Source organism: Canis lupus, chromosome 4, assembly GCF_011100685.1.
Source record: "Canis lupus familiaris isolate Mischka breed German Shepherd chromosome 4, alternate assembly UU_Cfam_GSD_1.0, whole genome shotgun sequence".
Classification (NCBI taxonomy): domain Eukaryota; kingdom Metazoa; phylum Chordata; class Mammalia; order Carnivora; family Canidae; genus Canis; species Canis lupus.
This window is the reverse complement of record NC_049225.1, coordinates 47,659,997-47,684,397: the sequence shown is the minus strand read 5'-3', so window position 1 is coordinate 47,684,397 and position 24,401 is coordinate 47,659,997.

The window sequence follows — 24,401 nt, the reverse complement described above, 5'->3', positions numbered from 1 at the left end:
AAAATGACATTATCAAGTTTAGTTTCTTTTTTCTTTAAAATATTTTATTCATTCATGAGAGACAGAGAGAGAGAGGCAGAGACACAGGCAGAGGGAGAAGTCCATGCAGGGAGCCCAATGTGGGACTCAATCCCGGGACTCCGGGATCATGCCCTGAGCCGAAGGCAGGCGCTTAACCACTGAGCCACCCAGGTGTCCCTCAAGTTTAGTTTCTTAGGAAAGCTAAGCCACTATTCAGAAGAAATTATTAATTTCCAAGTCATTTCACATCCCAAGGAGGAAGTGGCTAATTTAAATTCTCCCTTAAACTTTGTGAGCTGTCTGATGGTATGATGAGCCAAATCAACATGTTTTTGGTAGAACACCTGATTTTCACACTGATTATACCTTTTAGTTAAAATGATATTCACATTAAGTTTTTGCTACTCCTTTAGTTGAACTTCGACAATAATTCTGTCTATTCATTTATCTACTCTCATTTATTCAACAAATATTTTTTGGTATCTCCCTCTGCTCCAATACTATGCTGGCCACTGGTGATACAATGATGAATTCTTATAGACATAGCTTCAGTCCTCTTGGCAGTGACGTTCAAGTGGTAGAGACCAATGTTGCAATTTTTGTGTGGATATTGATTTGAATTATAATTTTTGTAGAGCATCTGAAGAAGAAGTTCAGAGTTCAATGAGAATTTATGTGAATTTCATTTTGGAAAGATACAGAAACTGTTGAGATTAAAGACTATGCAAAAATTAACTAGGAAACATGGAAGGGAAAAGAATTTTAGTATTTATTAAAGTTCCTTTGGAGTCAAAAATGGACTCAGTTGGGTCCATTTTTGGAAATATTGGACTTGGGATGCAATTATGATCTTTAAAAAATAATTGAAGTAATTAGGGTATATGAATCTAAAGTTCTGGGGAGTTATGTGTAGGAAATACATAAAACCATGGGTGTGTATTAAAGTCTTAGGGGTAAGTACAGAGTGAAAACAAGAAATGGATTAAGATAGAGCCTTGAGACATTATGACAGCTATACTTTGGCAGATGCTGTTAAACTTATAAAAGAGTGGAAACAAAATGGCTTGAGGACCATAAAGTTAAGTGCTTTGAGAAGAAGAAGAGAACTCTTCCTACCCCAAAATAATTGCATCACCAAGGCCCTAGTTTATATGTTATTCCATAGGTTTTATTGTTATTTTTTTTAAAAAAAGATTTTATTTATTTATTCATGAGAGAGAGAGAGAGAGAGAGAGACAGGCAGAGGGAGAAGCAGGCTCCATGCAGGAAGCCTGATGTGAGACTTGATCCCAGGTCTCCAGGATCAGGCCCTGGACTGAAGGCAGCGCTAAACTGCTGAGCCACACGGGCTGCCCCATAGGTTTTATTGTAGAATCAGATAATTTTTAAGCATTATTTAATTATTTGAAGATTGTTAGAAATATCCTCAGGTTTCAAAACCCACCTTTGAAGAAGATATAGCATCTGTGCAAATGTAATTAGTAGAAGTTGTTACTGAGGTCTCAATACAACTACTCCATTGAAAAACACTATATCCTAAGATTATAAATAGTATGGCTCTCTAGTTATCAAGTAGTATGCTCCTAACACCCTTTTCTATTCTATCTATCCTGGGGGTAGGCTTACTTGCTCATACTTACTGCATTTCATCTGATCTGGGTTGTCCATACTCCGTATAAGATGACAGCTGAATAATTGAAAGCACATAAAACTTGTATACTGTCAGTCTTTCTTTTTAACATCTAGTCTGGCAAGATGATTAAAAAAAACAGGATGATAAATCCTTAGGTGTGTAGGAGGAAAGTTCTCTTGATTGAATCTTTGAGATGGACCAAGTCCGGTACACAAGTCTCTAAATTATAGAAAGCTTTTTGATGTAATGAGCCCCTTACCATGAAATGGTGACATGCACAATTCAGCATAGATCCTCAAAATTGACAAAATTTTGAAAAGTCGTAATAATTAATATATTTTTATAATTCTTCATAGATGATAACATTTGCCCAGACACCTCAAATTTATATATTAGATGAACATGTATCAGTTCTTATTTTTCTATCTAATGAACATCAGAGACTAAGGTTAGGTAACATTTGCTATTATTAAAAACAGTCCTATAATTTTTGCTTACTTGGTTCATTTTAATTAATTGTGGCTTAAGAAAATTTAGCTTATGACTTTGGTGCTAACAAGTTTCATCTATATCAAATCATCTCTTCGTAAGAACTGACCTTTGCAGAAATATACTCAGAGTTAGGAGGTTTTGGAAGTAATCCAAATGGCAACTTTTTTCCCCTATTGATTTGAATTTAAGCATAAGGACTATATTGTCATTACAAACTTTTATATATAGTATCAGAGTCTTCAGTTTTTCTAATTCTTATGGCAGGTACAAAATCTTTCCCCTAAGCAAAGTAAGAATAAGGGTAAAAATAATCCCATACTATATAGTTAGAAAATTCAGTATTCAAAAACTTTGCAAAAGAAAATGATTTTTTTCGTTAAGCTATGAATATAATTCTGTAACCTCCAATGTTGCTATTTCTAAAACATTAATATGCATGAAGTGAATAGTCTTTTTTTTTTCGAACAGTCTTTAAAAAATAAAAAAGTCTCATTTGTGTTAAAAAAATAAGTAATTTTTTTCCTCTAATATGTAAGCCAGTTAGTGCTACATTATTTCCTTAAATATCCTTCTCAAATATTGAGTAAATATGAAACACTGGTTTAAGAGGAGAGGATACCTCTTCAGAAAACCATTTTCCCTAATCGGTAACATCTTTTAGAAACTCTAAGCATGTGGACTACATTCATTTAAGATATAAATGTCATATCTTCATTATATGTTTTTTTATATGTATTTTATATTTTATATGTATTTTATATTCCTGGCACTTGGCATTGTGACTGGCATGTTGTTAGGGTTAATAAATGTTTGCTGAAGAGGTAAAAATAAAAGCACAGTGCATTAATAATTTCTGGTTACAAACTATGCAAGTTTTGGAAAAATATAATATTCTGTTTAAACTAAAGAAGCCATTTCGGCTAAAATGATTAGCCTAATACAGAGAAACTGCATTGTCATTTCTTTACCTTTACACGAATTAGACATAAAGCCAACCCCTGACTGGGACATGAGCAGGGAGAGATTACAAGTTAAGGTGCTCTGGGGTCTTTTTGAAGATGGTTACTAGTGGGGAAGAGAGCGATCCTATTGTGAAAGGGTGACAAGATAAAAGAAGCTTCTCTTCACTACCAAGATCAGAAAAAAAATTGAAAAAGCAACGGAGAAAGAATATCACAAAATGTTAGGCTTATGTTAAGGCAAATAGCATAAGAAAGAGCTTTAGGGTACAAAGTAGCCCTTACCTAAGACCATCAAGAATTGGCCTTGCTTACTGGGAACACACACATATATATACACACATATGCACCACACATGCATACATATACATATATTCCATTCACAAATGGGAAAAATTCATGCACACTTGCTAACATTACATTATATGATGTAAGATTTTAGGTACAGAGATAGAATTGGCACTAGCCATACCTTAATCAATTCACTATCCTGGCATCTTGCTTCTCTCATAAAATATGGGCACAGCATCTCCATTCAACTACACAGAGGTCTCATGTTACTTTCATGTTTGCGAGTCAGGTTAGGGATAGAAATCAAAGTAAAGGGAAGCAATGTGAGGGCTGCAAAACAAACGACAAGATCAATCTTGACTCTCTTTTTAAGTCTAGAAAGAAAAAAAAAAGCCTTGATCAATCAACACGTATTTATAGAGTGAAAAACCTCATTAAAATCTTAAATGTTAATTTTGACCTGAGAACATTTTTACATTCTTTTAATTAGACCTTTAAGCAAATATATTCTATTTGTGAGCTCTTATGAGCTAGTATACCATTGATCGCCAAGTGTCTTGGTATATGATCTTATGGAATACTTTTTTTTTTTTTAATTTGGATAGAGGAGACTACTGTCTTTTATGTTTAATTAAGTATTTGACTTTTCTTAAAAAAAATCTTTTCTGTATCATAGTTAAGAATAATAAATGAGCTTTACAAACCCCAGAAGAAGTTGAGAAGGAAACTGAAACAACCTATTTTTGAGTCATTTTCTTTGTAATCCAGTCATATCTTAATTATTTTAAGCTGCTTTAGAGGTTAAATTTTCTCTTATAAGAAATAACACCCTAATGAGAGAGACATTTATAAATAAATAGACATTTATGTGACTCCATACAGTTAATGAAGTTTCCAGATGTTTAACAGGTAGGAAATTATTTAGCCATTGAAATGAGCTGGCTTATTCTCTTTGGACTGCTTTATTCTTAAGATAAGTAGGACCTCCTTCAAGAATAGGCTAATATAGACCATGCTTTAGTCTCTTTTAAAGCCTGAATTAATATAGTGATTCAATTCCAAATTTAAAACTTATTGTAGTAGATTTAAAAAATTCCCAACCAGTATGGAAGAAAATTTATAGTAAAGGCAAAGGGAAATTGCCTGGGAGGGGGGCGGGGGAGCAACAGCCATCAAAAAAAGTGATCATCAAAAGATAGTCTGGTATTTGCTGATATGAAGGGTATACGGGGCTTCTAAAAACAGTTATAGAAATGCTATGTTCAAGTTAACGAGTTAAAATCCTTTCAAAATGTCAGAGAGACCATCTAACGAGGCTTCTCCATTTCTAATTCTACACAGTAACAAGGTTAATCAAACCATGAAGTAACAGTGAGGGCTTTCACAATTAATGTTGTAAAATACATAAACCAACAGCTAATTAATCAGCCCTAAGGTCACTATATCGCTTGCAGAAAATTAGTAATAGCAAAGATTTATGACAGAGAGAGAGAGATGACAGGTCATGCTCTGTGAGTTTCAATTTTAACTAGCGAAGACTGTCAGAGTTCTATCTAAGCTGCAGTAGTCTTTCTTTCTTTTTAACAGCAGTAGAAGCTTGACTAGTATTGGAAACAATTATATTTTGAACGTATTTAGAAAGTTCAAGTAACTATGTCCCCTGTAGTTTTTAACTATGGGAAGAGACAAGTGACGTTCAGTTAAATACATGAAACAAGTTTACTAGATGATATATTTAACCTTTCAAGCAATTTAGCATAAAAATATCTTACTGGCCTTTTTTAATATATACCAACCTCCAATTAACATATGCCCAAGAAAGATGAGAATCAGAGAGATAGATTAATCATAAGAAATTAACTGTAGGAAAACATTTCTGTATATCTTTTGTTTTAGATATAGAAACTGAAATATTCAAATTATTATTTGCAAACCCTATTTCCTTAGGGAGCCTACATTTGAAATCCTAAATAAAAGGAAATAAAGATAATATTTTAGGCATATTACTATAGTGCAAAATGATTTTGAATATCTTTCAAAGGTTAAGGAAAATAGGAAGAATGAGCAGTTATAAATAAAACATCAATGTTTATGAGAACTTGTTAAAGGAAAAAGTAAAGAAATTAGTGATTCTAGGGAGAGGAGATGCTGGGTCAACAAAAATAATGAAAAATCTAAGCCATTATAGTATTGGGGGTTATGTGTCCAAAGAGATAATCAACTCTTTGAAGCAAGAAGAGAAAAATAGATAAAAATGCACATCAGTTTGTAGTTTGGAGAATGATTTTTTGGTTTGGTGATAAAATTGCATTTAGAAATTGGGTATATTTTATCAAAATTAAGCATAGCTTTCTAATCATTTGTAATTTTAAAGGATTTTTTTTTAATGGATCAAACTCTATACACTGTCCTGTATCATGATTTTCCCCACTTATATATCTCTTGGGACACACTCCATATTAGTGCATACAGATCTCTCTTCTTTTTGAAAAAAAAAAATCATATTAGGGGTGCCTGGGTGGCTCAGTCATGAGCATCTGCTTTCAGCTCAGGTCGTGATTCCGGGAGCCTGCTTCTCCCTCTGTATGTCTCTGCCTCTCTCTGTGTGTCTCTTATGAATAAATATATAAAATAATAAAAAAAACAAAAAACAAAACCCAAATCATATCATTTTCCATATAGATGTAGCACAATTTACTTAACCAATGCTGCATGTATGAGCATTTCTTTCATATATATAAATATCGGTCATTTTAGATGTTTAAGTGAAACATCTATTTTAAAATAAAAATTACTCATTTGGTAAATATTTTTGCATTAAATATTAAAGCAATACAAACAGCAAAATTGAAAACAAAATAGAAGAGAAGAAGAGAGAGAAGAAAGAAAAAAGAAGAAGAGAGAAAATGCCCACGATATCCAATCACAGAGAATGGTTGTTAAGTTTAGGGGAACACAATTTATAGCATCTCTCTTTGAATACACATAACTTAAAGGAAAGATAGCTAGGGAAGAATAATTGTAATAACATGGGATAATACTATATTTTTAACATTTAAATTAAATTTGTTGTACCTAAATCAAAAACAAGATAAAGAATTTGAGGAGAAACTGAAGAAATTGTTAAGGCAGATAAATGTGTTTTTTGCCTCATATAAGATATATTCTTAAAAAGTCATTATCAGGTTTAAAATATTATAAAAATATTGAGTGATGTAATGTTTAACTATAGTTCTCAATATAGAAGAGGTTTATGATTCCTTAAAGTGAAAGATTAGTACAGTGGCACTCATACATTCCTAGCTGTCCTCCATCCATAACTTATTCTTTTATTATTATATAAACAATTGACAAAGTCTCACCCATTTTTGTTCTGTTTTGTAGTTCTAAACATTTTGGAGTGACTTAATTATCTGGTTGTATCATTCCGCATGTATCACTGATTCTTTTATTATGCATTTTAATTCTTGAGGCCTTAGTTGAATTCATCATTTGGATACCTGTTTTTTATTGTTAAGTAGTATTTTGCAATGTTGTACTATAAATAATCCTACTTTAAGGAAAACCCCCAAGTTACAGAATGTGTGGGCCAATGAAAGCCAGCACTATAGTTTATTTCTCTGTTGCAGGTGAAAATAGCAATGAAATTGATTTAAAAATATAAAAATATTTGATTGATGATTAAATATATATTTGTAAGAGTTAAAAATATTAACGGAAGAAGTACCCATGAAATCTTAATGGAGAAGTACTAGTAATTCACAGTTCCCTCTTTTCATCCACTTACCACTTCTCTTTCTGCTTTCATAGCTGACCTTTCTTTATAACTGTCTGTATCTAGATAGCTAGCTAGCTATCCATCAATCCGTTTATCTATTCTGTTGATATTGGGTAAAGTGCTTGTTAGGTTTGGCTTTTTTTTTTTTTTAAATTTTTTTTTATTTATTTATGAGTCATAGAGAGAGAGAGAGAGGCAGAGACATAGGCAGAGGGAGAAGCAGGCTCCATGCACCGGGAGCCTGACGTGGGATTCGATCCCGGGTCTCCAGGATCACGCCCTGGGCCAAAGGCCGGCGCTAAACCGCTGCGCCACCCAGGGATCCCCCGGCTTTTTTAATTATATAAAGAATTCTAGTTTTCAATTACTTTATCATTCTGCTCATCCATCCTACTTTGAATATTTCACCTTGATAGAACAGGGAAGACACAACGATGGGAAAAAAATAATAGAGCGATTTACACAATATTACACTTCCATAACAGACAAAACCTGGACCAACATATAATCATGTCAAAAGCTGAAGCTGAATTTGTGTGTGTATATTGTTTTGTTTTCCTGTCTAGGGTCCAGCAATAGTTGTTTTCATACATTCAGTTAGAATGTTATGCCAAAAAATTCTTATGGAACACTACTAAAATGAAGCTAAAATCCTTAATAAACTTGCAGAACTCTTGTATAAAACTCAGGTGGTGTTGTGCAAATGTCCCTCCTACCCAGATAAACTGTTTTATCCTTATGTATGCCTCAGAGTTCAGATATATACACCCCCACCACCAAGAAACACACACGAACACTCCCTCCCAATGTATAAATAAATCAGAGATGAAGTAAATATATCTTATTAGAAAGAGTAAAACCAGTTTTCTTTGATTCCTATTCACCTATATAATGTGATTTCTTAAAGAATGAGATCTTAATTATTATGATTTATTCAGCATAGGAGTTCAAAGTTGTGCATTTTACATTTTGATTTGAAGATTCTAAAAACCTTTGCTATGAAAAAAGCCATTTCTATGATTACTTTATGAAATACAGTTCACTTGAAAATTGAGTGTATATAGCAAGTAAATTTTGACTTTAAAAAGTGAGACTGCCTTGCTTTCTAAACTCATTTTTTTGAACATTTGATCCCATCTTTTCCTCTTTTCCACAGCTTTAATGAAATGGGAGATGAATGAAAAATGTTTTTGGGCCTGATTATGAAACAGTGAGCATTTCCTGTATGGGCACATGCACATATGAATTACCACAGAAATGGATCTTTGATTACTCCTATAGCTTTATGCAAGTTATGATTTGTGATATCAGTGAGTACCAGAAATCATTTTCAATATTTTCATTGCAGAGCAGATCAAGCTTACTATGGAAAAACAAGTTAAGTGTTGTGCTAGCTGGTTGCTCTCCCTATCATTACAGAGCACTTTAGGAGGTCCCCTTTTATTCATGTCAGCTGTATGGTTTAATTTAAAAGTAATTCCAAGCATTTAACACGCTTCCTTCATTTTAAAGAGTACTTCTTAAAAATGAAAAGGATTCAATCACTTTTTGGAGACAGACGGAGGGTACAATATAAATGTAAGTCCCATCAGTGCAGGTCTGATGGTTTCTGATTTAAATAGTTTTTATTAAATATGAAATGTCCAAATTACCTAATCATTGTCTCCTGTAAGATAAACACAGTTTTCCCAGGCCTTTCTCTAGAGTCTTATCTCAGAGCTGCAGGATGTCAGTTGATAATGTTGCCTTCATGTTAGACAAGCAGACAAAATAATTTGATTGTACTGCTTGCCATGTTGTTCTAAGCAGTTCTTTAAGAACTAAAACCACTTTGTTTCTGGTGGCATGACAAAGCCCATTACTTTCATTTTTTTTTTTGAACTCCTTAAAAAGCTTCAACATCAATAAGACTGCTTTCAGAGCACACTGGTATAATGTGTTTAGTCTTGTCTCGTCTATCCATCCAGAGGTAGACATAAAACAAAAGTTAGGATAGTAGGAAAAACGTTTTTCATGCTGCAAAACATGGTAAAATTACAGGTAATTACTTTTTAAACTGACAATCACTGAAGTGAGTGTTTAAAGATAAATTTTAAATAAATTATTCAAAAACCTATAAACCTATATCCAAGTGCTAGGCAGTAATTCTGTACTGTTTGAATAATATTTTGCAATGATCACACAAAGAAAGATCGTGAAAAAATGATCAAAATAATCTTACCCATTATTTTCTGTAAGAGTAAAATATCCTAATTAAAAATGTTAAATGATGTCCTCTAATTATTTTACACTCATGAAAGAGGAGCATAGGAAATGTAAAAATCAACTTAATATAATGAGAACTTTATTACAAATAGGAGGGTAGGCTAAGGGATTGGGTATTTCTAAAGGACAAGTGTGAAGAAAAACTGATCCTTGCAAAAACAGACTTAAAATCAAAGCTTAAGATATCAATAGATATCCACTTTTTGGATATCTACTTTTTTTTACAGCATATACATTTTACATCCAATTTCCTTACTTATAGAATAATAATAGAGTAATAACTACATGAAGTTTGGACCTCTAGTCAAATGGCTCTGGACTGATATTGATTAACAAAAATTGCCATGCTCCCTGACCTAAGTTAGCTTACATTCTGGTCCAGAGGAAAAACCATAAAGTCATTATATACAGAAATATAAAACTGTAACTATAGTAAGTGCTATGAAAAAGAGCAGCATAGAATTGTGATACCTCTAGTTTTACTTTTCTTTTTCAAGATTGCTTTGGTTATCTGGGGTCTTTTGTGGTTTCATATAAATTTTAGGGTTGTTCTAGTTCTGTGAAAAATGTTGTAGGTATTTTGATAGGGATTCCATTAAGTCTAAGATTGTTTTGGGTAGTATAGATACTTTAACAATATTTGTTCTTCCAATTCATGAGGATGGAATGTCTTTCCATTTCTTTGTGTCATCTTCAATTTCTTTCATCAATGTTGTATAGTTTTCAGAATACAGGATCTTTTACCTCTTTGGTTAGGTTTATTCCTAGGTATCTTATTATTTTTGGTCCAATTGTAAATGGGATTGTTTTCTTAATTTCTTTTTCTGCTCCTTCATTATTAGTGTATGGAACAAATTTCTGCACATTGATTTTGTATCAGACTTTACTGAACTCATTTATCAGTTCTAGAAGTTTTTGGTGGAATCTTTCCAGTTTTTTATATACAATATGTCATCTGCAAATAGTAAAAATTTTACTCTTTACTTACTAATTTGGATGCCTTTTATTTCTTGTTGTTGTCTGATTGCTGTGGCTAGGACTTCCAAGCCTATATTGAATAAAAGATTCCAGACTTCAAGATGTGTTACAAAGCTGTAACAATTAAAACAGTATGGTACTGGCACAAAAATAGACACATAGAACAGAATAGAAAACCCAGAAATAAACCCACAATTATATGATTGCTCCAATTTAAGTTTATGTGCTGCTGAAACTAGCACTTTAGGGTCAATTAATCTTCAACAAAGCAGGAAGGAATGGGAAATAAGTCTCCTCAACAAATGGTGTTAGGAGAACTAGACAGCTACATGCAAAAGCACTTAAACAAGAAACCAAAAGCACAGAAACCAGAGCACTTTCTTTCACCATACACCAAAATAAACCCCAAATGGATTAAAGACCTAACTGTGAGACCTGGAACCATAAAAATCTTAAAACAGAGTACAGGCAGTAATATCTCTGACATCAGCAACAGCAACATCTTTCTATATATGTCTCCTGAGACAAGGAAAATAAAAGCAAAATTAAACTGGACTACATCAAAATAAAAAGCTTCTGCACAGTGAAGGAAACAATCAACAAAACTAAAAAGCAACCTATGGAATGGGAGAAGTTGTTTGCAGATGACACATGTGATAAAGGGTTAGTCCCCAAAATATATAAAGAACTTATGAAACTCAACACCAGAGAAGCTAATAATCTAATTAAAAAATGGGCAGAAGACATAGACATTTCTCCAAATAAGACATCCAGATGGCCAACAGACAGATGAAAAAATGCTCAACTTCATTAATCATAAGAGAAATGCAAATCAAAACTACAATGAGATATTTCATACTTGTCAGAGTAACTAAAATAAAAACAGAAGAAAAAACAAATGTTGGTGAGAATTCAGATAAAAAGGAACCTTCTTGCACTAATGGTTGCAATGCAAACTGGTATAGCTACTGTGGAAAACAGCATGGGGTTCCTGGAAAAATTAAAAATGAAACTACCACATGATCTAGTAATTGCACAGGTGTGTTTTTACAAAAAATACAAAACAGGAAATCAAAGACTTACCTGCATGCCTATGTTTACTGCAGCATTATTTACAATAGCCAAATTATGAAAGCAGCAATGCGTCCATCAATGGATGAATGAATAAATGTGTATACACACATATATGCATGCATGCAGGCCGGCACAATGGAATATTATTCAGCTATAAAAAAGAATGAAATCGAATTCTTGTGATTTGCACCAACATGCATGGATCTAGATAGTATAATGCTAAGAAAAGTACATCAGAAAAGATAAATACCATATGATTTCATTCATATGTGTAATTTAAGAAACAAAACAAATGAACAAAGGAGGAAAAAAGAACTTCCGTAGAGAACAAACTAATAGTTACCAGAGGGGAGGTGGGTAGGTGGAATGGGTGAAATAGAAGATGAGAACTAGGGAGTGTACTCATTGTGATGAGTACTGGGTGATGTATGGAATTCTGGAATCACTATACTGTACACCTGAAATTAATATAGCACTGTATGTTAACTATGCAGGGATTAAAGAAAGGGAGCTGCTTGGTTCCATGATGGTTTATATAAAGGATAGTTTGAATTACTTAGGGAAGCCAGAAAGATTTGTATGAGGACAAAGATGTGTTGCAGTTTGGTGGAATGAACTGGATAAGTAAAAAAGGGAAGAACATTCTCTGTAGGGGATTTGGTATGTAAAGATACAATGTTAAGGGCACCTGAAGAAAGAGCTAACAGTATAATAAAGAAGGAAGAACATGGTGGGAAGTGAAGTTTAAAAAAGGGAGACCAGGGGCACCTGGGTGTCTCAGTGGCTGAGCATCTGCCTTTGGCTCAGGGCGTGATCCGAGGGTCCAAGGATGGAGTCCCATATTGGGCTCTCTGCAGAGACTCTGCTTCTCCCTCTGCCTATGTCTCTGCCTCTCTCTCTGTGTCTCTCGTGAATAAATAAATAAAATCTTTAAAAAAAATGGGAAACCACCCAGTACTCTGGAGGACATTGTAAAGATTTTTGTCCTTATCCTTCTTCCCTAAGGGAATCCTTTAAAAGGACTTAGGAAGAAAAATGATTTCCAACCTGCTCTTAAAAGAGACCGTTCTGAAGCATGATGGAGGTTCTGGGATTGAAAATGTGTGTAAATTTTCAAATGTTACTAATGCTAATCGAGTAATACTAGTTGTACTCCTCATCCTTATCTTTATTATGACCACAATTTGAGGAAAATGTTGCCTGTTTTTCTTTTTCATTTCATTATTTATTATTATGTCTTTAAGAACTAGGGATAGGGCTAACATATATATGATTGTAATACACAGTAGTAAATAGATGCTAATTTTTTGGCATAATGAAACTGTAGGGCAAAGTTTTCAACCAAAGTTCTTTGAGATAATTCTTAGATTTTAAATAAGAACATTCTTTCTAAGGGAAAACAATTCTTGCACTCTAACATAATAGTAACTCTACTCTTACTAATTATAAAAATGCATATGGTAAAAGTAATTACAAAATAACATGCTTAAAGGAATGCATTTATAATTTGAAATTATAGAAAAGTGATACATGTGTGCTCAAGTTTTATTACTTAATCTTTGAAAATTATTATTACTTAATCTTTTTAAGTTACATGGATTAATAATGGTATTGAGTAACTCCAAAACAAACAAACAAACAAAACCACACACTAATATCTATAGCCTCCAATTCAGGAACCAATGAAAGAACCATTGTGAAAGAAATATCTGCTCCTTTGAGGGTCTCCTTTAGGAGAAATTACCGTTCTGGTGACCAAGTAACTCTAAACTTGGGCCAGTTACTTAGCCTCTCTGGGATGCAGACACTCATTTTAACAATGAAAATGCTGATTAGAATGGCCACTAAGATCCTCTGACATAGTGCCTTTAGATAGCCTTTAAATTGTAATTATAAAAGGACGCTCTATGAACTGCTGTTGGGAGCCCGCCATCAAACCCATCTTCTTTTGTTCATCTGAATATCAATATTATAAAATAGCACTTTGGGAAGATTGCCAACAAACTGTATCATAATGAATATTTCTTTTTTTCCCTCAGTATCAGTTATCAAAGTTTGAATTTTTCAAGGTATATCCCATGTACTTTTTGCTACAAAATTCTATCTTCCATCAAATTAAAATCACCGAGAATAATTGCATTATTTTTTCACCCTACAGTTGATATATGATTTTTTAAAAAATGAATTGATGTGCACATCTGGTTAAAAGATGTTTCTACTGCTTTTTCTCTAAGTACTTGACTAACTTCTTAATTCTGAGGGATCAACACTAATTTCCAGTGTTTACCAGCAATCATAGATGACTAGCAGTTAAAAAGCCATCAGCCCTGTCACATTTTTCAAAGAACATAATCCCTTTCCAGATGGCCCTTCATTTGGCTAATGGAGAGCCTAAGGGGATAAAAATGTCACCTGTTGTAGCTAGTCAACAGTATTAATAAAAACACAAAAATAGACCATTCATGCAATGGCAACAACCCAAAAACAGATTTATGAGTTCCTTTGCTGAGTTCATTTGCAATGATCATCATTTTAGCATTTTAAAGTTTCCAGTTCCTCTGAATGTTCCAATGCTATTAAAAAAAAAAAAAACACCAAAAGATACTAAAAAATTATTTTCAAAAGCTAAGAAAATTTTAAACGTTTGTGCCACATATAAAAGTAAATAGTTTTTAAATGTATTTCTAATGTGAAAGAGAGTAATAATATGAAGAAATATCCATGCATGTTTTTTGAAACTCTGGTAAGATGTGGACATACCTCTTCTAATTCATCTCTACTAAGTTACATTTCACAAACTAAGCCAATACAACACAAATGCTGTTTTTCAAAAGGCTCTTTCCAAAAGCAAACAAACAAACAAACAAAACAAAACAAAACAAAACCAAAAGGCTCTTTTCCTTTTCCTCTTCTCTAATTTTTTACAAGAGATGCCTTCTGTCTTCAGTGTATTCCCTACCAGGTAAAGTCTTACTGATCATTCAAATTCCAATTCACAGTCCCCATCTTTAAATTTCCATTATTCATATCCATATTTCGAGTGACCTAACAATATCACAGGTACTCAAAAATGAAATGCATGGATGGCAAACCATTGCAAGGAGATTTTTCTAAAGTCATCTTTTCGAGTCACTCCCTGAGATTATATTACAGACAATGTTGAGTCTAATTTATAGATTAATCCAAAATCATAAGTTTATTAGTTAAATTAATTTTTTCATTTGCTTTTAATTTGTATGGAAAATTTATATCTTGGTTACCATGCAACAGAGAAATGTAGCAAGGCAATATACATTTAAAAAGTCTACCAGAGTCTATTTTTTGTTTGTTTCTTTTTTCTTTGTTGTTCATTTGTTTTGTTTCTCAAATTCCACATGAGAATGATATCAAATAATATTTGGTTTTCTTTGTTCTTATTTCACTTAGCGTTATACCTTTTAGGTCCATCTATATTGTTGCAAATGGCAAGATCTCGTTCTTTTTTATAGCTGAATAATATTCCAGTGTGTGTATACAGAATATTTTTACCCGTTCATCTATGGATGGATACTTAGATTGCTTTTATATGTTGGCTATTGCAAATAATGCTCCAATAAACATACGGATGCACATATCTTTTTGAATTAGTGTTTTCATTTTCTTTGAGTAAATACCCAGTAGTGAAATTACTGAGCCATATGGTAGTTATTCTATTTTTAATTTTTTGAGGAACCTTGGTACTGTTTTCCATAGGGTTGCACCAGTATTAATTCCCATCAATAGTACACAAGGGTTTCTTTATCTCCACATTCTAACCAAGACTTGTTATTGCTTGTCTTTTTGATAGTAGCCTTTCAGCCAGTTGTAGAGTGACATCTCACTATAGTTTTGATTTGCATTTTCCTGATGATTAGTGATGGTGAGCTTCTTTTCATGTGTCTATGGCATTTATAGGTCTTCCTTGGAAAAAATGTTATTCAGAAGTTCTGCCCATTTACAAACTGTATTATTTGTTGTTTTTTAGTGTTGAGTTTTGTAAGTTCTTTATAAACTTATAAAAGTTGGATATTAATCCTTATTGGATATATCATTTGCAAACAATGTCTTCCCAAGCAGTAGGTTGCCTTGTCATTTCGTTGATGGTTTTCTTCACTGTGCAAAAACTTTTTATTTTGGTATGATCTCAATAGTTTAATTCTGTTTTTATTCCCCTTGCCTAAGGAGACATATATAGAAAAATGTTTCTATGACTGGTATCAAAGAAATTATTCCCTATGTAGGACTTTTATGGCTTCAGATCTCACATTTAGGTCTTTAATCCATTTTGAGGGTTTTTTTTGTATGTGTATGTGTATGTGTAAAACAAAACAAAACCAGACCCTGAAGTTCAGAGAACAAACTAATGGTTACCAGAGGAGAGATAGCCAGGGGGATGAGTAGACTTATTGTGGGTAGATAAAGAGGTTAAAAGACTAATTGTGATTAGCCCTAAATAATGTATAGAATTGTTGAATTATTATATTGTACACCTGAATCTAATATAACACTATATGTTAATTATCCTCCAATTAAAAAAAATCTACTAGAAACAAAATAAGCCAAACCTGTTACCCTATTATACCTTATTTTTTGTTGTTTCAGTGAAGTAAAATCAAGACACAAACATTCCATAATTTCCTTTTTTATGGTATAAAAACATATTCCAAAATGGTTTTATGTATTTCAAATAATCAAAATTTTAATTTTTTTTTTTTTTTAGTTTTCTAATGTGCTCTACTTTTTCTTCTTAAAAGTCGTAGGGTATATTGAAAGCAAATGTCAACAATATGCATGAACTCTGCAGCCCTTAACAGATATGGTAAAAATTCAACAAGCCTCCATAGTTTGTGGAACAAGTTGCTATCAAAGAGGTAAAACAGCATTTTTCTATTAGGTCTAATTATGTTGCCAGTGTCCATTTGGCTACCTTTAATTATCAAGAAGGGACATAATTAATATTGTGAGATCTTCCCACCAATATCTACACACATAGGTAAAACCACAAGATGAGAAACTGGTTTAGATAGACACAATTAAATTTACTGTGAACTGAAACACTGCTTTATGAATTTATTAGTTTTTGATATTTGCCTAAAATATGTAAGAAAGCTTTCAGCGATAATTTTAAAATTTAGTTATAATAATAGAAACTTTGGAGAAGATGTAAAATTCTCTTAAGTGAAGTAAGATATCCAATCTATCATTGTACAGGAAGGAATATGTCCTTCATTTGGAATGAAACGAAACAAAACAAAACAAAACAGCCTTGATGTTCGCATTTTATTTTGTGAAATCTTAGGAACAGTATTTCAGAATAATTGACTAAGAGGCTTGACCAAATTCCTCATTGCATTCTTAGCAAACTTAATTAAAAAACATTTCAAATAGTAATATTTTAGCAATTTTCTAGAACTCTTTTTTTTGGGCACTGTAATACACCGAAATGTTTATATATTTATATTGACTACTTCTATTTTTCTACTTTTCTCTAAAATCAAAAAGTAGAAACTAAAGTTTCAAAAGCAAATAAGATACACATATATTAAAAAAGAAAAGAAAAATCTTTTAAAAATATCAAGTAAAATATCCCCCCAAAACAGCTGAAGATAGAAACAACATTATAACAGAGACTTAATGTGTTTATAACTAGATATTCATTTGGGAATCTGCTTTCTACTTTGAGTTGATAGAGAAATCATGCTACCTGATAACAACTCTGGTTGTCATATTTTCAATTTTTTTTCTGTATACAGCTCAATAACCAACATTCAAGCTTTAAAGAAAGGAATTAATGACTAAACTTCCTAGGTTCTGGAATCATTAGCAGGAATATGAATAATAGCTTTTTATCAGTTCTGAAATCCCTGACAGAAAGGAAACTACCAGTGAAAAAGATTATTCAAGGTATACGTCTACAGGATGGCATTTCTAAATTTAGATTTTTTCTTCTTATTTGAATAATACATTACAACAGTAACCCAGAAAGTCATATAAAATTTGGCCAAAGCCTCATTACTTAATTTTATCTTTTAGCTTGAGATTAATTGGGACCATATAGTGTTCGACATTTTAGAATCCCTGGGAAGCACAATTTCACACTTCCATCTCTAACATACCTTGATTTTGTTTGTTTTGTTTTGTTTTTTTTTTCCTGAATTGTTCCTTACACCAGTTTCAATTCACTGTTTCTAGCGGGTGTTTTTTGTCTGCAGCTACTGTACCTTATGGCAAACAAACTGGAAAAGGAGGCCATCTATTACATATTCCCAGACACTTTTGGCAGTAATCTCTAAAGGAATAAGTTAAAGAAGTAGATATATTCTCTCTTAATAGGCAGCTTAACCATAAAATGTTTAATATTTAGTTAGAAGCAAAGTCTACCTAAAACAACTAAATGTTAGTTGTTCTAATTGTACTATAAAATAGATGTTATAATTTTTAAACACCATGGACTATTATAAGGATTGCATGAGATAATTCGTTAAAAGTATTTAGCACATTATTTGGGAAATAACAAATCCTTGATGAATGTTATATAATAATTATATTATATACATGGGAAATAATTAATTATGAAGAGCCTGTCTCCATGTCCATGTGCTACATTAGAGTAAGTATAAGCACTTTGAGTTTTAGTTACATGTATAAATGTCTTGTCAGGTTGTGGAATATAGAATTCTACTTTTTCATCTAAATTGGCAATATAAAATAATTTTCTTATCTATCAAATATGATCATCATTTTTTGGAGAGTGTAGAACTAGGATGGTATTTACTTTTCTAACAAGATAACCACTGCATTGATAAAGGTACATTTTAAAAATCAAACAAGAAAGAAAAAAATAACTATTCTCTTCTCATTTTTATGAATACAGTAGTCTCTTTAGGTATGTACTATTTTATTTCTTTGAATAATTCCGGGACTAACAAAAGAACATCTGTGACACAAAGCACTACCACTTGAAATTTAAATTTGCATAAATGAGGTAAAACAGCCTATTAACTACCATCAATATCATAGAATTAGCCAATTATGAAAATGATCATCCTCATTTAAAAGAGTCAAATGGAGATATTACAAGGACGTTGTCCAAGGTCCCTGTGACGGACATGTGAAATGTACAGTCTGCTTTTTTGATTCAATTTTGTTGCTAACTGATACATTTTGATGAATAATACAGTAACTACCTGGCACTAGACTTAATTTCTTAAATGCTTCAAAATGATATTTTAAACTTTTTGCAAACATTTATTTGTTTATTATCATATTTTTTCAACACTAAGTTACTTCTTTGGGTACTGCATTTGTCTTATTCACTGCTGTATCTTCACCTCTAGCGGTAATGCCTGTGATGCAGTAGGTGGTCAGTAAGTACCTGTTAATAGACAAATCAATATTAAAATATGAAGCAAGATTAAGCAGCTGCTTCTGTAACGCTGAATCTTACAAAAATTCCCTTAAAAAACATTTATTAAATATGTACAGGGAAATGTGCTAGTTACTGTGGGGGATATAAACTATGCATTGAAATTTATACTTTGCCCCCAGGAATTTATAATACAGTGGTGAACTAACAAACAATAGTAAATTATACATACATTGTGAGAAGTAAAGATAGGTACCGATGGCATAAAAATCAGTAAGTAGAATGATCAATAATAGTTTTGGAAGATTAAGTAAATGGGTGTGTCAGTGGTGATAAAAGGAAGTTGTGTGGATAAAAACTGAATGGAGGCAAGATCAGCTTGTTAAGTCTTGACACCCAGACTGGATGTACACACAAAAAAATGTTAAAAGAGACATAGGTAATACCAGATTGGATGAAGGGAAGGAGAGAGAGAGAAAGAGAGAATGAGAATGAGAGCAAAGATAATTACGGTTGGTTTTTTTTTTTTTTTAAGATTTTATTTATTTAATCATGAGAGAGAGAGAGAGAGAGAGTGAGGCAGAGACACAGGCAGAGGGAGAGGCAGGCTCCATACAGGGAGCCTGACATGGGACTCAATCGGGGTCTCCAGGATCAGGCTCTGAGCTCAAGGCAGTGCTAAACCGCTGAGCCACCCGGGCTGCCAGATAATTATGGTTTTAAATGAAAAAAAAATAAAAGGAGTAAGAAAAGGGATGCAGAAGGAGAAGCTGGTTTGGATGCAAATGGAAAATGATGCACCACGTTAGGGTTATTTTCTAGGATCCTGTTTTAGATAAGTGCATTAGTGACAATTTTGCTGCTATAATATAAAATGGTTAGGGGAGCACTGAAGAATGCTTAGGTAAAAGGCTAGATAATTGAAATTTATTTTAGTGAAGAGTAAGCTTTAATATTAGCACAATGTGGAATGTGATGCTGTTAAAGTTCATTAGAGTGTTGCCAGTTTTCTGATAATTTATTGGTAAATGTGATGATTTGACCTACATTTAATAGTGAGTGATAAATCATAAGTATGTGATAATTTTACTCCCTTATGTTAATATTTGAATATATAATGAACTATATGTTTATTATTTACACGTTACAAAATTGTGGGTTAGCTCCTACTATGCTTCAGGTGCTTACTAAGGGCAGAGCAAAGTCAGTAGTAAAATTAAGTTTATAATTTGAGAGAGAAATAAATGCACATTTAATACAGCATAAATCCAATATTTTAAGTGCTTCACCACCAATATTAACAAATTACCAGGACTGAACAGAGGACAGAGTGTCATTTCTTCTGGTTTGAGGAAGATTCAGAAATCTTCAGAAAGGAAATTTCACTTGAAAGGTGCCTTAAACAAAGACTAGTATTACAACAAACAGGGGGGAGGGGGAGGTCAGCGTTTAGTGCCACCTTCAGCACGGGGTGTGATCCTGGAGACTCGGGATCAAGTCCCACGTCGGGCTCCCTGCGTGGAGCCTGCTTCTCCCCTGCCTGTGTCTCTGCTTCCCTCAGTCTGTCTCTGTGTCTCATGAATAAATAAATAAAATCTTAAAAAAAAAAAAAAAAAGGCAGGGAGGATAAAATTGGGGGAGGATAGTATAGAAAGAAGAAAATCATGAATAAATTATAAGAGAAATTAACATACATCACTTGTTTTATGAATGGTTTATATTATGAAGCAGCATATACATTAGAAATAGAGGGACGTCTGGGTGGCTCAGCAGTTTAGCGCCTGCCTTCAGCCCAGGGCGTGATCCTGAAGTCCTAGGATCGAGTCCCACATTAGGCTCCCTGTGTGGAGCCTTCTTCTCCCTCTGCCTGTGTCTCTGTCTCTCTGTCTCTCATGAATAAATAAATAAAATCTTAAATAAAAAAAGAAATAGAAAAGTTGGGGGACGCCTGGGTGAGTCAGTGGTTGAACATCTGCCTTCAGCACAAGGCATGATCCTGGGTGCAGGGTCCAGGGTCCAGGGATCGAGTCCCACATCAGGCTCCCTGTGTGGAGTTTCCTCTCTCTGCCTCTCTCTCCCTCTCTCTGTGTCTCTCATGAATAAATAAATAAAATATTTAAAAAAAAAAAGAAATAGAAAAGCTGGAAGGGAAAACAGATTCCAACTAAGTTTTGGATTACATTATACCGTTCTTTAAGTGTAATTTTTTTTTTTTAATTTGTGGAAAATTTGTACCCATATTTTCTATTTCTTTCTAAGTTAGTTTAGGGGACTGATACATTCTTAAAAATCTTTTAACTTCCTTTCACTCATCTAATCTAGATTGCTAAAATATTGGTGTAAATTTACACATTTTTCCCAATTACATTTTTAGAAAGCAGCATTTATAGTTTTATGATGGCAGTATTCCCAAACAAGTTATTCACACCTATGGACTTGTATAGCTCCTCATAAGCTCTTATTAATTCCCCTAGTGGCACATTCATAATTTAACTAGCACATTCAATTAAATCAGTAGGCAAATGCCATTTTTTAAAATAAAAGATCAATATTATATTTTGGAGTCAAATCCAAACTTTACTTTTTTTAAAAGACAGAATAAGAGACATTAAAAAGCTTTGCATTTGAAACCTTGGACCATACTCCAGCTCCTAAGGAATATACATATTCTCGCTTCAAATTAGAAGTGTGAAAGAAGAACATTTTGTGAACACAGGAGGAAACAATTTGGATGGAGACACAAAAATGTCAGGTTTACTATTGTTTCTCATTTCCTCAGCTATAACAGACATTACTAATGGATAAACTCACTAAATATTCCTGATGTTACTTGTGATTGCAATTAGCAAAAGCAATGGAATCTTACTCTTGCACAAAGTTAGTTTCAAGATTCTACCATGATCTTGACCATCACTTTAATCTTGGGCAAATCAATCACTTAGAGATTCTTTGTCTAAAGCAAGAGGCAATTCAAAATTCCACTAGAGGGACGCCTGGGTGGCTCAGCGGTTGAGCGCTTGCCTTCCACCCAGGGCATGATCCAGGGGACTCGGGATCGAGTCCCGCATCAAGCTCCCTGCATGAAGCCTGCTTCTCCCTCTGCCTGTCTCTGCCTCTCTCTCTCTCTCTCTCTCTGTGTGCCTCTCATGAATAAATAATAAAATCTTTTAAAAAAAGTTAAAAATAATTTCATGGGAATTTGGTGAGTAGTCTCACTGGGCTACAGTAGGACGCTATGATAAAGCAGTAGTAGCCTCGGACATCCAAAGAGAATTATTCATCATCACCAAAATTGCACAAAACCTAACTAGGGAATATCCTTCAGATTCTTCTATCACCAGTTCTTTAAGTGTTAATGTGTATTTTTTTTTCATTTGTGTAGAGAAAAAAGATATATACATGGGAAGGAAATGTCACAGACGTCATCCAAAATCAAATTTCTAACCAGACAAGAATGCTAAAAGCAACAAAAACACACAAACAAAAATCTCAATAAGATTGAAGTATATAGATAAAGCTAGAAGACAAAACATTATTCTATCCTAAATTAAAGGTTATATCGAGTACATTCTCTTTATTCTAGCTTTTTTCTGAATAGCTTTGTTCTATTCCCTGTAGTCCCTGCAGTATTATCACAGGTTCTCTATAATCATAGAATTCTGGCAATCTATGATGATTATAATTTTTACCTGGGATTTCAATATATTTTTCTGATGATTTTCTTATCCTAGTAGAATTTCCTAAAATATTTGTTTAAATTGCTTCCTTTTTTTAAGTTTAAAACTAGAAACAGGGAATAGCTACATCGCAATATCTGGGGTAATATAACATGTAGGTACCATATTCTATAACATTAACTATTAAATAATGAAGTTCCAGAGGGGAAACGACTCGCTAAAAATAGCTGGGATTTAAAATTATGTTTTTCAGCCTGTTAATGTATCATATGGAGTAAAAATAAGCCATAGGTAGGAAATGGAAACTCTACCAAATACCTCTGTGTTATAGTAAACTTAATTATACAGCACACCATAAAATGACAGTAATATTAGAGAGGAAAAGTAGCAATTTCAGATGTGCAATAACTGCTTTTTACAGGGATAGAAATTACATCAAGCACATATACCTATTCAGTCTAATACTGTTTTCTAGCAAGAGCCAGTGGGATTCACAGTCAAGGGGAGGGAAAGATTTAACTAAGCAGAAATCTGCTTAGTTCAAAAAAGGCTTGCCTACAAACACCACTGAATGTGTGTGTTTTCATTTGCTAATACATAATAAGTGTCTAATATAAAAATTCACATTTAATCTTTAAATGTAGGTGTACACATGTAAATGTAATAGTTTCATCAAAACCATTATTAACGGATGAATTCTTGGCACTTAAAGGGGTTCTGAAATGTTTTTTATTACATCTGATCTATGTGTATATCACCTAGAATAACTTTATGAGGATAGCATCCTATTATGAATTTAATCGAATGAATCTTAATGTTTCTAAAGAGGCTTTTATATAATCATGCCAAAAATCTTTCATTTAAAAATAAAACATAGTTATTGACTTCTTATTTTAAATTGGAAAGAGCATTATTGACTTTCTGTCTTCTATTATTATTTTCCTTAATTTAAGGGAAATTAACATAATACCTTCTTGGTATGTTCGTATTAAAGTTTTTGTTATTAGTTTATTAGTGTATCAATCATGACCTTACTTGGTATCTTTGCCTAAAGATTTCTTTAAAGATGTCTTGCCACACAAACCTTATTTAGAATGATAGCTCTGCTACATACTATTCATGTGATCTCAGAGAAATTCTCTAAAATTGAATCTATCTCCTCATCTACAAAATTGATGTATTAATCCTCACAAATTTTATAATTGTTATCCCGAGTAGAAATAATGCATGTAAAGTTGTTGCTACATTGCTGTCCAAATATTAGGCTGATAACATACCAATAACTGCTACTTCTTTTATCATCATATGTATGGTGTGATACATACTTGACAGGAGTTCTAATTTCAGTTTTAAATTTCTCTGTTGACCTTGGGCAAAATCAACATCTTTGGGGCATTGATAATTCAGTTATGTTCATTACATTGTTACAAATTGCCAGATTCAATTAAAATATGCGCCTTGAAACTATTTAAGTCAGATAATTATTATCTGACATAAAAATAAATTTAAAATGACATAGAATTGTGTTTCAAGGGCAGCCCTGGTGGCTCAGCGATTTAGTGCCTGCCTTCAGCCCAGGGTGTGATCCTGGAGACCCAGGATCGAGTCCCGCGTCGGGCTCCCTGCATGGAGCCTGCTTGTGTCTCTGCCTCTCTCTCTCTCTTTCTCTCTCTCTCTGTGTGTCTGACATGAATAAATAAATAAAATCTTTGAAAAAAAAAAAGAATTGTGTTTCAAGAAGCAGAAGTATGACTGTGGTTTAAAAAGGTCATAGATTACTAAGTAGAAGTGTTATCTGATTGAAAAAATAAAATGTGTGTTTTTAAGACTAAAGGAATTGGAAGGGAAG